We start from the raw sequence: 15,874 nt of genomic DNA, 5'->3' as shown, positions 1-15,874 counted from the left end.
TCCACTCTGTGGGCTCCCAGTGATGATGAAAAACCTGAGATTAGGTGAATTTTCCATCCCTTCCATACCTCACGGCATCCTTTGCTAGGGGAATTCAGGTGGTTGTAGGCTGGTTTGCCAAAAATTGCTGAAATGCTGCATTGATGGATTGCTATTTTGTGCAATGCAAATCTGGAGTGATAAAAGGCTTTAAAAAGTCAGTCATTGTCTGTGAATCCTGTAGGAGATGACTACGATAACATAGCAAGTTCTTGTACTTTTATTGTCTCAAGCAGCAATCCCCATCTTCTTCCTCAAAAATAGTAGAAATCATTCTAAATGGAGTATTCCTCTTAGATTTTTAGTATTGTGTACTTGTCCTGGCTGAAACTAAGACAGTACTTTATTCTAAAAATTTTTTGAAGGAATGGTTATGCTGATAAAGCATAACCATTTTTGGTTATTTTGGTGGAGTTTGGTTATTTTGGTGGAGTTTTCTGAACTTGTTGCCTCATCCTGTAACCTGAACTTTTCTGTATTTCAGAACAGGAAAAGCTATCATAACTTTAAATTAATACTTAAATTACTTATGACAGAAACTCACTTTGTCTCTATCTGAAACAACATTATTAAAATCCTGTCTAAATATTGAGTAATGGAATAATGACTTAACTAGCAATGAATACCTAAAAGTTTGTAGCAAAAACAGCGTTAATTGCTTAACTTGTGAACAAAGTGGCCATTTACTTACTCTTGTGGTTGGTGTAATTTTAATTAATTATTGCTGTCTTACTAGAAAAGTGTAAGTTTAAAAGTTCAAATTACATAAGAAGTCCATCCATACCATGGTTTAAGACAGGTAATATTCTCCTGATACTCAGCATGCATGAAAACCTCTGCTCTCTGCAGGAGTTGGTTACAGCTCCAGGTTTGGAAGTTTGAAGATAACTGGTCTTTGTCACACAGCCTGGCTTGATACCAATTAATACAAAATCCACTGAAGTCCCCTTAACTTAAAAACAGTTTCCTGAAGTTTAAAAGCTGCCAGGTTTCTGAAATCATTCGCTTGTCCTGGGAAGACTGTCTGTACAGTGAAACAAGTAGGACTAGACACACAGGGTCAGTGAAAAATTTAGAATGAAAGATGATGCGAAAGAAAAATAAAATCATCTTTTTTATTTCAAAATAATAAAACATTAACTTTCTAAGTAGAAAAAGGACGTTGAACCAGTTTCTCCATTGCATTTTAATAACAAGAATTTTTTCCTAAATAAAAGGGAATTTCTCTTATTAGATTCCCAGAGACGTCCAAAATTTCCACTCAATTTAATTTTCATCCCATTTTCTTACAGTGATAAATGAAATAAGGGAGTATGTAAAAAGTCAAAAGTAAAATCAGAAGCACTGACTCTGATGCCCAAAAATGTTGGTAGTTTTTGGGAAAAGCACCACAGACATGCACTGGGAAGGTTATGGATAAGTTGCAATAACTATAAAGATGTACCCACTACAATGGCTTTAAAGATAATGGACCATTGTAGAGAGGGAAAATGAACTTATTACTATCTCTAGCAAGAACCTGATACTTGATGGAGGACAGATTCAGCAACTCTTTATATCCTTTTGGTAAAATCAAAAAATAGCAGAGGGGGGAAATAATGTAGGGAGAGGTCAGTTCTGCATTTAGAAACTTAAAATAGAAGGTTTGGAGATCTGTTTCTCCCCCACTGAGTCCTTACACAGCCAAATGGTGCTCCTTTTTATCCCTCGTGTCAGAGGTCATTGATAATTATTACTGACTCTCAGGATCCAAGACTTGAAGCTAACAAAGGAAATTAGCACCAATTCACTTCCAGTTTTGACTGTAACTGGTTTTTGTTCAGATGCAAATGCTCTAGCGACCTGTGCCTTGAAACATCAGCTTTTCCCCCTAAAAACTTTAATCTTAGGTTTTTTACTAAATAACTTTGGACTCCTTCTGGAGTTATATTTCTTCCCTCTGGACAGGGGAGGTACCTAAGCTATTCAGTACAATTTCACGATTTTTTGGAAAAGTTCTTAGTATTAGGAAATTCTACTGTTTCTTGAAGCATAAACTAGCTACACTTAAATTTCACTTTTGTGACAGGATTTTGCTAAGTCCACCAGCAGAATAGAGAGGTTCAAAGTAACTGTTCTTTGGCAGTCACTCAAAGTGTGTGCTGCTCCAGAAGAAATGCATAAGGTTCCAATATAAAACCAGAAGAATTTCATGTTTGGATTCACTATCATAGTTCCTGTTCAGCAGAAATTGATACCCATGGCCAGTGTGGGTCCCACTGCATAGGCTGTATTTTGAGCTGTTACCAAATTTCTTTCCCTGTGTAACAGAGGCATACATGTATAAATTGTTTGTTAAGATAAGAAGATAATATAGTTAAGTTGGGAGAAAAATTCTGTCAAAGTGCTAGATTGAGTGGAAAATGCCTATGCCTTGGGAAGAAGGATAGTGTATAAATAGAATAATGAAAATTAAAAAAAAAAAAAAAGTTTTCATTATTTAAACCTGAGGTCACAATAACCACCCAATGTAAAGAATCTTGGTAATATACCAAAGCTTTCTTACTGATCTAAAGTTAAACTTTCCCTTCTCTGACTAAACTACAGAATCAACATTTTCATTATTCTTCAGCTGTAAAGTGTAAGTACAGCTGCCTTACAGAAAAGCCATCACCCTGCCGGTGAGAGTGCCTGGAGGAGAATGGAACCATGTGCAATGACAGCCAAAGTTGGAGTAATGGGGACAGAACTTTTAATTTAAAAGATTGTCTTCTAATTCAGAATCTACTGTGACACAGAGCTGACTATACCAAAAGTGTCACCCAGCCCAGGTGTATCGGAAGTCAGGTCTCTGAATGAATGCAGTAGAGACTCCTGGATGTTTTTCACTTACTATGCTCTTGCTCCAGTGAGATAAGGGATTATTTCTGAGATACTAAAATATAAAGATGTCTGCAGTAATGGAAATCCACTGAGGGAACTTCAGTCTTTCTTCATTTGCACATTGCCTTTTCTTCAGTCCCTTAAAATCTTAATGTTTGCTGTCTTTTCAAAATTACTCTTGAATATGTTCATGGGAAAAATGACTCTTACAGAGTAAAAGCTAGGCTGGAACAGCAGATGATAATTTTTTCAACACTTCTATTTTTAAAACCATGAATGTGGGTTAAACACTGACTGTTTCCTGATCCTATTTAACTCAAGATTTATTTACTACTCATTTCTAGTTTACAGGAGTAAATCATTAATTTGTAAAATGTCACTTGGTTAATGAGTTCTGCTAATTGCTTGGTGGTAGCTGAAGAAGGGGAAAAAATGAACGCAGTTTTAAAACTGTTGCCTTCAGACTGTAGCAGTGTATAAATCAATTCAGCTGATGCTTGCAAGTGTTATTCCTCTGGGTTTTCCTCTTTGTAAGTTAGAATAGATGTGGTGTTCTCCTCCTGATTATTATGGCATAGTTCCTTACCCTGTTTCCTGCAAGATGAAGAAAATTCTGTTTAAGAAAAGAAACAAGAAAACAAGACTGTAACTATAGATTTTTACTTACTGAGGGAAATAACTTAGTGATAATCTTTAAACAGCTGCCCCATGATCCCCAGCTACTCTGAAGCCCTAGGATGAAGGAGGTCTGTATGTTGAGGAGTTTGTAGAGAAAGAACCCTTCCTGAACAAGAAAAGAAATATTTCCTGAAATTCATAGGCAAAATATTTCTTCCTATCCTTATGAAGACAAGATCATTGATATACCCAGGTTTCCCCACTTCTCAGTGCAGATGCTGTGGTTGGGGGCATGCCAGAGGGAGGGACAAAAGTGTGCTCAAGACATGGGCTCCACTTCTTACAGTTGCTGACACCAGGGTTGTGGTTGCATTTAGTTTTAGTGGCAGCTAAATCCTAAGCTCTTGGACCCAGGAGATGCTTTGAAAATATCTGATTTTTGTAGTATGCACTGGCAGCTCTCATGATGTTGGGGAAATACTTGAAAACATGATTCAGTTGTACCAAAAGTTCTGCAGCCACAAGACAAGTTTAAAAAACAAACAAACAAACAAGACCAAAAAAAACCTCAACCAAAAAAACTTCTATAAAAATCCCTCCTGATTGTAATGCCATGGGCAACTGAAGGGAGCTGCTGGAGCGAGGAAAGGACAGTGGCAGTTCAGAGCACTTGTGGCTCTGCTTGGGAGGAGCAGTGGGAGGCCTATGAGGGAAGACTATCCCAAAAGGTTTTCCTGCTGTGACAGAACTGATTGAACACGTCAGTCAGGTTAAGAGGACAAGGCTCAGGAATCACAGCTAATAATGTTTTTCATTTTAACGTCTGTCTTCAGGGATCACAGCTTTTATTCTCCAGACCATAGAGGGGAGATGTCACTGCCTTAAAGGTTCATGTTGTCTTCCTGGCTGCTTTTCAAATCCACTCTCTTCATCTGTAGGTCAAATGAGTGCTAAACATTCTGGATGAATTGTATCCTCAGATGCACTAAAAACACTACTAAATTTATTTATTCTGCTATAGATGCATATTAGGGTAGAATATTTCATTAACTTACTGAAATGCCACTTCAAAAAATATATATATTTTAGAGTAATATCCAGAAATGTTTCAATAACAGATCAGTATAAGATTGCAAGGAGATAGGGAATAATTTATTGTTGCTTGTCACCACATTTTTTCCTATCAGATAAGATTTTTTTTCACTCTGCAAGCCAGAGTTCAGCAAATATGAGTGGGTGTTGAACATACTCCTCAGAAAAGTTTTCTTTTGTCCAAAGCAATATTGTAGTTTTGCTCAGTCTTTTATGCAACTGGTTCCGGGCTAGAATTTCTCAGAAGGCTTGGTAGATATTTTCAGCATTTTACAGTATAATTTCTGAGTGTATGAAACTTGACATTGATGAAGGTTGACATGAAAATGCATTCATTTCCTTAGCATGGAGAAATTCCAATTACAAGCAGGGTATTTAAATCCCTTTCAGTGGAGGTCTCTGCACAGTGGTATGCCTCTGTTACACAAGACTAACAACAGTGTGTGCATTGGGATGACAGTGGAAGGGCAGACATGTAGTGGAAACCTTCTTCACTGTGCTACCATCCTCTTCCTCACTTTGGCTGCAGTAAGTATTGGTGGAAATGAGAAGCAGTTGTGAAGGAGCAGCTTTGTGGTGTCTTTTTTTTTTTTTTTTCCCCTGAATGGAATTTTTACAATGAAAACTTGTGCATTTAAGTGTGTTGGTTTGAAACTAACATCCTTTCTCCGTGAGCTGATGCTCTGCCTGAGCTGTCAGTGCTCTGTATCTCAGTGCAAGTGAGGAGGGCATGACAGGGAGGTTCCAGCCTTGTGGAATCCCTGCAGTGCCAGGCAGCTCTGGAAAAAGCATACGGAAGCAAGAGCTCAAGCAGCTGCTCTTTAGCTGATCACATGAACAATCCCAGGGTGAGCTGTGAGACCAACACACCTGCATGAGCATCCTCAGGGGCAGATGAGACAGCAGTTCAGAAACTCCTGCTTGCTAAAAGAGTTTAGAAGGAACTTAGCAACTAAAAGCAAGTTGCTAAATTCTACCACTTTGGTGGTAAATGACATGAGGACTGATTGTTTATTGGGGCAGTTTACCAAATAGAATTGTCTGCTGCGAGTAGAGTTGGTCCTGCTCATTATGAATGCCCTGCATCAATTATCTTAGTAAAAATCCAGTGTGCTGCTGTAGACAGTCAAGTTTGTTAAACAGGTCATTATTCCTGTCAGGGGTGTTTAGTCATGTGTGGCTGCTTATCGTTCTACAGTCAGGTCTGGTGTTCCTTATACAGCACCTGTATGATGGATGCATTGATCAATGCAGCATTTCCAAAGACACAGAAATAAGAAATGCCAGCACTGATAGCACTGGCTCCTGACTGAGGAGAAAAAGTCAATGTCTTCATTTCAAAATGCTGCTTTTACAAGTTAATAGTACAAAACCAACTGTTTGACACACGACTGTTGTTTGACATTGGAAACCACTGATTAATAGAGTGTCTGTGGCTATGAAATTAATTGAAGTTTGCCAAATTTCTTTAGGAGCAAAGACAAAAATCCCCAAGCCCATATTCTAAATCCAAAACATAGTTACTAAAAAAATGAACTCTATCCCAGATGAAAGCACTGAAAGCTGAAAGGACAGTCACTAGTCAACTAAAAAGGGTCAGAGGGAGAAAAAAATCCAAATAAATACTTAATCCATGTTAAATTTATTCTGTCCTGATACTGGAGCTGAGACAAAGTGATAGGGTAAATGAGAACTCAGCAGTTGTTGCACCTGAGGTCAAGAGAAGAGAAGGAAGAGGGTGGAAAATGGTATCTGAAAAGTTATGTAGGTTTGCTGTTTGAAATTGCTTGTTCTCAGTTCATTATGGATGATGGAATGGAAGAAGGAAAGATACAACCATCATTCCTCAGCTCGGGTGGGAAAAGAAGATAAGCATAAAGGCCTTAGCCTCCTTCTCCCTCAGGTTCCTGTAGAAATATCAGGAAAGACCAGTAGGGGCAGACATCTGGTGGCTGTTTCGGGCAAACCCAAGGAATATGCTGGTAGAGCTTTTCAGAAGCTAATCCACTTGTCTACGTCTGACTTGTGTCCTATAATAGAAAGCTTTTCTAAAGGGTTTGTTTTATTTATTTTGTTTGTTTGTTTGTTTGTTTTCTGAGATTAAACCTCTATTATCTTTTATGCAGCTTTAAAGAATATTAGGCTGGAGGTCAGAAGGCTTCAACGGATAATCATAGACCTCTCTGAAATTGCTGCTTATGACAAGTGTCTTCTGCAAAAGCAAAATGAAACTGGCAAAACAAACCTAAAAATTACAGAAGGAGTATCTGTATTGTATCCCAGATAGAAATCTGAGGCAGGAAGTTTTGGGGCAGAACTTCAATATGGGAAGGGGCAGTTTAAGAACCAGGGGAGGTAGTGACTTTCAGGAATCCTGGTATTCTCTCTTTGTACTCCATCCAAGTATTGCTTCACTTTAATCATCAGTGCAAATCAATCTAAATTCCCTGACTACTGATTTTTCAGGTCAAAAATGACAATAAGGTTATACTGCTTCCTAAGAAACCCACTTTCTTTAAAAGTGTTACTTTTTTGGAGGGAAGAGAATGTTTCAGTACATATTGTTACTTCACCTCATATTCCATGAATTCAGAGACTGGTGATATCTTGGAGGCTTGTTGTCAAAGTCAGAACAGTTTCCAGGTGGGTATTAGCTTTGAAAACAAGATTTAAATTTTCTAGGAAATGTGCTTGTATTGGGAATTGTATAATATGCCATAATTTTGCTTGTAACATCAACAGTCTATGTGGCTTCTTGCTTTGCTGAACTGGAATAAATCAAAGGCATATCTCAATGGAGGGAAAATAGAAAATGGCAAGAAGGCTTTGGTTTGCATTCTCCTCTGTTTTGTTATCATACTTTGATAGGAATAAAATGTGAACTTTAAGGAAAATAATTACTTTTTTTTTGGTTACAAAAATCACTATAAGAATGGTTTTAAGTAGAGGTGCTTTTTTTAATTGGAGTTTTTTCTTTTTAATTTTTTGGAAAATGATAAAATATGACTATTTAGAAGCAAGACTTTCAACTCAGTGCTGGTGAGTCATGGCTTAGAGGAGACTCAGAAATGATGCTGTGTGGTTGGTAGTGTTGCTGAAATGCCACCCTCCACCCTCTGCCTCAGCACCATGTACTGCTCTTTTGGGGGCAGTTTCTATTTTCAGAGACATTTTGGGTTCAGCTTCTGATGAATGTGTGACAAGCCCATCTGTGTTTCTTGCCAGATGTGGGTGTGGATGTGTCTGTGCTACTCTTACTTCTTTCTTGTGTTTGACCCGGTGGCCTCCAATGGCCCCAGGGAAGGATAGAAGAGGTTGGCTCCAGTAGCCCCTGGATGCTTGTGGAGTCCTGGGTCCCTGCAGACACCGTGGAGCAGCCCTGGTTCCTCTGCACTGGCCTCGATGTGACATGAGCCCCAGAGCCCAGTGTGGCAACAGGGAGAGCCTAAGTCTGAATCAAGTTTGATTTAGAGCTGCCCTGGTTAAGCTGATAAGCTGCCCCTTCACCACTCCGTATGCAGAAGTAGATTTTGAGGGATGGGCTTTTAACTGGTGAGAACACACCAGATTTTATGGCGGAGATAAAGGGTTTGGGTTGGGTTTTGGGTTTGGGGATTTTTAATCTCAGCGCTGTGGAATTCAGGGTGAAGATTTCTCCCAGCTGACAGGAACAGCTACAGCTCTGAGTGTGTCACATCGTGTGTCACAGCTAGGGGACCCGGGGGCGGGGTTCGGCGTGCGAGGCTCCGGGATGCTCCGGTGCCGGGCGGGGGCTGCCCGGCTCCCCAGCCCGCAGGGCGCGGCCGGGGGGAACCGCGCGTCGGGCGGCAGCGCTCGCAGGGCTCGGGCGCTTGCGAGGGGCTGCAGGGCGCAGGGACCGGCTCCCCGTAAGGCTCTGTAGGAACCCAGAGCGCCGAGAAGATTTCTCTGCCTGTTTTTAAGGGTTTTTACCCCCCTGGACAACACTGGTATAGCTTTAAACCTTGGAAAAAATTACCGACAGTTAGACAACAACTAGAAAATACAGTGGTGTGAATTAGGTGATAGACTACTATGTAAGACTGTCATATGGTGAAAAATTTAGAGCTTTTAGGCTTCTCTTTATGGTAAATAGATAAGAGTAAGAAATATCAAAATGGAGGACTGTTGTTGTTCTCTAGACCGTCTTCTCCTTCTTCTACCACTCCATATTTTGCAGTAAAAGTAGTTTGGATTGATTGGATAGAAAATTCCACAGTTCCTGGTCGTGTTACTGAATAATTGGTAAGAAAGTAAAAATAATGTACGTTTTTAGTAACTATTGGTTAAAATGTCTTTAAAAGGCTGTGTAAATCTTGATAATTAATCTTTCTCACTCTCACTCCTACTTTGCCTCTTTCCATGCTGTACCTGGGTCACGTTAGTGGCTCAGTTCCTCTGATAAGACTTAATAAACAACTATCTGTAGTTTCAATTGAAACTACAGAAGACGTCTCACTTTATCCTTTAAACTCCTTGCAAGGACTTTCAGCAAATTCTCTCCCATGAGGAGAGACTCAATTTATGGCACAATAAAGTGTCAGGCTCCATTCCCTTCCTCATTCTGCCCGTGGACGCCTCACAAACCTGCGGATGGATGGCAGCTGCACAGCCCAAGCAGCGCATCCTTTCGCCGGCACTTTGCAGGGATGGGACGTTCAATGCGGACGGCGCCAGAGCCAGAAGGACTCCGGCTGTCGGAGCACTCCTTGGGAGTGTGCAGGTAAGCGGCGGAAAGGAGAGGAGCCCTGAGCTGGCCTGGAGTGCTCATACTCACCCTTCCTTGTCCTCTGTCACCTGCCTGGGGCAGCTCTGACAGGTGCTCCTGCTGCAGAGGTGTCCTGGGACATTTGCTGATGCATCATGAGAGGTGTTCTGTCTGTGATGCGGTTATGGAAGTTGCGGAGCTTTTGAACAGATGTCTTACCGATCTTCTCCATTCGTGACTTGTTTGTTCCGTGTTGCCTCATTGCCATGGCTGGAATGTCAGTTCTGGGATTCAGGGAATTACAGGAAAACTGTAGATTCACTAGTAGGCTAGTATCCATTGAGCTAAAAGCTTGAATGCTTCCAAAACATTAGGCAAATAATGGAAATTTGGAATTTACCCTCATAAAAACTCATGATCAAAAAAACCTAAATTATTCTCAGGGTGGCCACACTGCATGAGTTTAGGGCTCCTGAGATTAGTAGAAGGGTCAATATAATTTATTATTCTTACAGTGGTTTTGCATAGAGGTATTTTTAATGTATTGTTGCCTGTGACAGTGCAGAAAATTATTTCTCTGAGTCTTTGAATATTTGTTAGAGAAGCTGAGATGTGATTAGTGAAGGTACAGGAGATGGATTTGTTCTTAGTTTTTTTAGCACCTCATAAACTGGTTGTACTTTAACCTGAAACAAAAAAATAGTTCTTAGCTATTAAACATCTCAGCTGTGAGTTTCCAACTTGCTTTTTGTCAATGGTAAACATAAATTCAATTCAGACAAGTTCATATGAAGAGAAATTTAAACACCAGGAAGTGTGGTTTTATTCCCACGTGATAATAGAAAACTGGATTTGACATTTTTCTGCCTTTCATTTTTTCACTAATAGTCAGTCTTGTGGTGAAAGGGTAACGTCACTTTTTAGAGCAATGTGTACTAACCTTTTCCTACACAGGGAGGCAAGATCTGTTGTGTGAGAGCAGGAAATGTCAGCAGTGGTGTCCAACTGCTCACACATTTGGGCAGGTTTTCTCAGAGCTCCAAACCAGGTTATAGACAGGGAGTCAACTCAAAGTGTCCAACCACCACCAGAGGGTTTCAAAGCCTTTCACTGCCACATGTAGGCTGTGCATGGCCTCAGACAGGTTCAGGATGCTGCAAGGATGTTCTATGAGCAGTATTTTCCCCTTAGGTTAGGGAATTGCAAATTATTAATTAGGAGAGAAACCAGCCTGCAAGGCAGAGCATGAAAGCAAACCACTATATAAATTTAGCTGAAGTGGTTAACATGTCTGTTGAGGAGACAAAACTCAAAGTTAAAGTATTCCACTCTTTTCCTCACCATCGTCCTCTTCCCCCAAAGCTGAGAAAGTAATTCTTCAGGGAATAGATATCACAGAGAATTTTGAGTTAAAAAGGACCCACAAGGATCATCAAAGTGCAACTCCTGGCCCTGCACAGGACAGCCCCAAGAATCACACCACGTGCCTGAGAGCATCGTGTGGAAATACCTGGGAGGAGATATAATCCAGGTGACATTAATTTTGCTGCAAATGTATTACATGGATTAATATAGGTCTGTGTCAGGTTCCTTTAGTGACCCGTAATGTTTCTGCACCTGCATGTTTATGGCACCACACCTAGAATCACTGAAGTTTCAAAAGCCTCTCAGAACTCCAAAAACTCTCACTTATGAGAAAAACCTTGAAGCAGCTTCCCAAGCATCCTGAAAGGCCTCAGGGCTTACAGAAATATCATGTGAGCCATAAGAAATGTTCCTTTGAGTCACAAAGAATTAGACTCCATACAGAAAGGATTCTTCAGGCAGTGAATGACTAAGCCTGATGCCATGAAGATGATCTGGGGGCTCTGTTACAGCTGTCCTGGTGGAAGGTCATGGAAGGAGAGTTCTTTATAATTTTTTCCTGTGACATGATGTAAGTTCTATAATGTCAAGACACTACAGCCAATAAAAATGTTTACAAAGGAATATGAGGGAAAAGGCTGAAGAGATGTGTCATCTTCAAATATGACTTTAAAATACAAAAGGGTGCCAATTGGAAAAAAATGCAAAATATATTTGGTGGGCAAGAAGGTAGAGTAAGGGACAGCTAAGCAAAACAGTTGAGGACAATGATAAATGCAAAAATGATGCAGTTGGGTGAAAGGATTGTACCTGTCCTTTTAAGAAGTTGGACAAAGTAAATGAGAAGAGAGAAATCCTTGAATACTTAAGTAAAGAGCTTGAGGGAGAAAACTGAATATCTTAAGTATTCAGTGTAGAGCAAAGTCATTTGAAGGGCTGATGGATTTTGTGTGAGAGCAGTTGTTACTCAGCTACAGGCAGGGAGTTCCACAATATATTGGTACTATCTGTGGCTGTAGTCTCTGCATCCCCTAAACTAAGTAGCAGGATGAGAAAAGGCACAGTGAATATCAAAGGCATAGAAAAGAATTTCTACAAGAAGAAGGAATTTGTTGGTAACTGCACTCCACTATTTTATGTCTACCATTACTTTCTGTGGGCAAAATGCCAGCATAACGAAGCGTCTAGAGAGAACCATAATTTATGATCTGCTGGTTTGAGTTTGTAGACCACTGAGCTGCGCCTGCTTCCTAATTAATTTGTTCCTTCTGCAGGTGTTTCCAAGTGATGCCTCTCATGATTGCACAGAGACTGTACCAGATCCCTGGTGAGAGAGGTGGGGTTTCCTTGTGGCGCTTCCTGCTAGAAACTGATCGGGATGGGGGGGGGTTCAGTCGGGCCCGGCTGGAGATGGACGGATGGAGACGAGAGATCTCTATAAGCAGATCTTGGGGTGCACGCTGTTTATTGCAAGGGGCGTGGGTACCAGGGCACTGCTTAGAGCTGCCAGCTGCAGCTCCAAGCAGGCCCAAGGTGTAAGAGGGAGAGAGAGAGAGAGTGAGGGAGAGAGAGAGAGAGTGAGAGAGAGTGAGCGAGAGAGCTAAGAGCAAGAGCAAGAGACTAAGAGCAAGAGCCTAAGGCTAAGAGCAAGAGAGCTAGAGAGTTACAAGTGTAAGGTCCTTGTTACAATACAATAAATCATCTTCTGTACTGAATATTCTAATTCTCATTAGCCAATCTAATACAAGGTACAAATCCTATAGCATTTACATACAGCCTATAAGAGTTCTTACATTACCATAGAGTGTTACATTTTAACTTCTAAAAACTACTCCTTGGACCCCTTCTGCTGAGCTAGTAGGGTCTGCTCTGACCCTTGGACCTGTCTGCAAGCAGAGGGTATTGTTCAATCAGGAGGGGATTACCTTCAGCCGGCTATACCATTGTTTTCCAGTTGTTCAGTAACTAAGACTTTATATCTCAAAGGTGGCCTTCATTTCGATGTCGCTCACAGTTTTCATATTCCCAAAATCTTTTGTTAGGCAATCATATTTATAAGGCTTTCCTGTTTCATCTTCCCCAACACTTCCCATCTCCAAACTTCAGGAACTTCCCCTGAGGCAGAACAGCAGTGTTCAGAGGTAGCTGGGCTACTACCTCTGTAGTGTGTGCACTGCTAGTAAAAGGGGTAATTTGGATGCTGGCATGCCTCCTTTTTTTTTTTCCAATTTGTCTAAAGAACAGAAAACTGTGAAGTTGAGTTTTGCCTCACTGGTACTATTGCCACAGAGTAACTCTTGATGGCTATAGAAGGAAAAAACAGCCCAACAGGGCCAGTGAGTTAATTGTTCATTTAGACAGGGATTTAAACCAAACCAAACCAAGCCCAAACCCCAAACCCTTGCTGTTCAGAGAAAAAGGACTTGTTTGATGGGGCCATAGGCACCTGTTCTGTCTGTTCCCTGAGCTCTCTGGAGTGTTTATCTGTCAGCAGAGTAACTGCTGGGAGGGATGGCAATGGGATCAGGCCATGAGGTACTAACATTTATAACCCCTGTGTTTTTAATGATCTCTGTTATACACAGGGGAAAAAAACTTCTGATGCAAGAGTGGAAAATCTAAAAAACTACCAATTTCCAAAGCCACCAGTGACTGCAGAAGGATTCCAGTTTCTATAAACAGAATAAAAAAGTGAGCAGAACTTCTTCCAAATTTGTGCCTGGTTAAGGAGCCACAGATACCTGCCTATGGATTGTGGAGGTCATGGCAACAACTGTAGACTGAAGGAAGAAGTCTGGAGTGCAGAAAAGCTATGGGTTGGTAGCCCAAAGAAAATGCTACCTAAAAGGAAAGCTGAAAAATATTGAAAAAGGAGTTTAGCTCAGAGGAGGAAGAAGAGGGATGGGACTATAACAGCATTTTATCTTTTATTCAAGGCTGTTGCAAAGAGGAAGGGGATAATTTATTTTGTGTAGCCGTCCTGGATAGATCAGGAAGACATTAGGACAAACTTTATAACAGTAACATATTTCTGAGCCTAATAGAACACCAACACTGCCATAAGGGGACCATACAGGCTCCTTCATGTGACATTCTTAAAAATGCTCCACAAAAGTATCTATCAGGAAGAGCAAACTAGAGCTGGCCATGCTTTGTCACTCTGCAGGTGAGATCCGCATTGAACAACCAGAAATTAGGACTGTTTCTACAAAACCAAGCAATGCCAAACCTTAAGGTTTCGCGTGTGGAATGGGGCAGGTGGTGACCTTCCAACTAAAATAAGTGTTCACTGCATTGCCCACAGGTTTTAGTTGAGAGTGCAGAAAGATCTTAGTTGCCTGAGCACATGCTGGTCTCGTCCCATGCTTTTCTGTTTATCTGTTTTCTGTAAAGTGAAAGCTCTTTACCTTTGTTTCTGATCCGTGCCAACACTTCATGGAGTGCTCTTAGGGCTCAAAGCCCTTCTGGCTCTTTTGAAAAGCTTTCTTACACAGAAGTGAGGGAAGAGCAGAACAGATGCTTAAAAATGGCTGTCAGGTGAAGATATCCTCTTTGGGAGATACAAGCACATGATATTTATATGTGTGTATGTCTATATAAATAGAAACACACGGTAAAGCTGTATTCTCTATTGTGAAAGAATAGCTTTATTTTAGCTTCACTTTAGAACACCTTAAAAAGAAATGAAGAAGGAAGTGGGAAACCAGTGTGAGTTTCTTCCAGTCCTTGGGAACTGACCCTGATAACCATGACATTTCAAAAATAGAGTGTGACCTGTCTCTAACATCTGCCAGCTCACTTGGCACTCACAGTTGTGTCAGAGCAGAGGCCACAGGCTTGTGTGCGTTCAGTTTGTGTAAATGTTCCTTAACCTGGTCCTCCTCCATGGAGGGCAAGTTTTCCTGTATTCAGACTTTTCCTGCAGGACAGAGCCTCAGAGGAGGAGTCAGTTGCAGGCTGATGATTCGCTGCATGCGAGCTGGAGGCTAATTTGAGTTGATAAGCTTTGGCTCTTTATGTCAGTTCTTTGAAAGAAACATGGGATGTGCTGGATCACCTCTCCTGTGGGATGCTGATAAACAGAGACAGCCCGGCTGCCCTGGCAACTGGGCTGGGGGGCACATGGTCTGCCTCTAATCAGACACAGAAGAACAGCAAGTGAGACCTGAGAATCTGCAACATTCAACATTATCTGAAAGGACTGAGCTGTGGAAAGCAAACTTTGGGTTTTTTCCTCTCTCTTGTATCTCAGCTACCAAGTTACTGACCTGGGGATCTGGTCTCAGGTGCAGCACAGCACTGGAGCACAGCTTCCCCTGCAGAGAAGCCAAGGGGCTGTGAATGTGTGAGATCCTAAGACAGGGTATAAGAGACTGGGGGAGCAGGCACTGGTGTGAGAGAATTTCATGCCAAGAGATTTTGTCTTTTTGCTTGAGATGCTTCTTCTCCAGCTGAGAGGTACGTCTGGGTTGCGTAAGAACTGCTGTCAGAGCTGACCAAAGCTTTCTAACTAAACAAGAAACACTTCTTTGGAACAGATTTTTTTTTTTTTTTTTCCATTAAAAGTTGATGTTCTGGCCAGCTCTTATGCAGTTATACTAAGGGTTTCTGTGTCAGAATGAATTGAAGCTTAAGAGGGTATTACGTGACCGGACTTGTAAATCTTCTGGGTTACAAATAGGGGCTATTACGACATTGGGAAGCATTTGGTCAGACTTTAATATCTATCTTCCCAAACCAAAAAGTTTTGCTGTTTACAGAGGAATGTAAGAATGAATGGGGGGAATCATCAACACATGTCATGATACTGTAGGTGTGACACCTCTTGGAAATGGGTAACAACTGAAACAAGTCTGGCAGTGTTTGTGTTTCAGAGGATTGCTCATAGCTGAACGATGCTGGCATTTTCTATGTCATGTAATGTTGAAGACTGAGGTTTTTGCCTTTTGCCTATCAGATTTAAATATGGGAATGTTGTAAATAAGTATTAGGGCTGTCAGGAACAGTTGTTGTTCGTAGCAATCAGGATTCATGCATGGCACATATGCTTTCTGGCATCCTTCAAACCCCAATATCAAATTCTCACTGATAGCCAAGATATTTCATGACTGAAATATGCTATTTTTCTTCAAAAATCCAGCCTTCTCTCAGGGATAGAACCTTTATACAACT

This window comes from Aphelocoma coerulescens, chromosome 2 (genome assembly GCF_041296385.1).
Source record: "Aphelocoma coerulescens isolate FSJ_1873_10779 chromosome 2, UR_Acoe_1.0, whole genome shotgun sequence".
Taxonomy (NCBI): domain Eukaryota; kingdom Metazoa; phylum Chordata; class Aves; order Passeriformes; family Corvidae; genus Aphelocoma; species Aphelocoma coerulescens.
Note: the sequence above shows the minus strand (reverse complement) of the source record.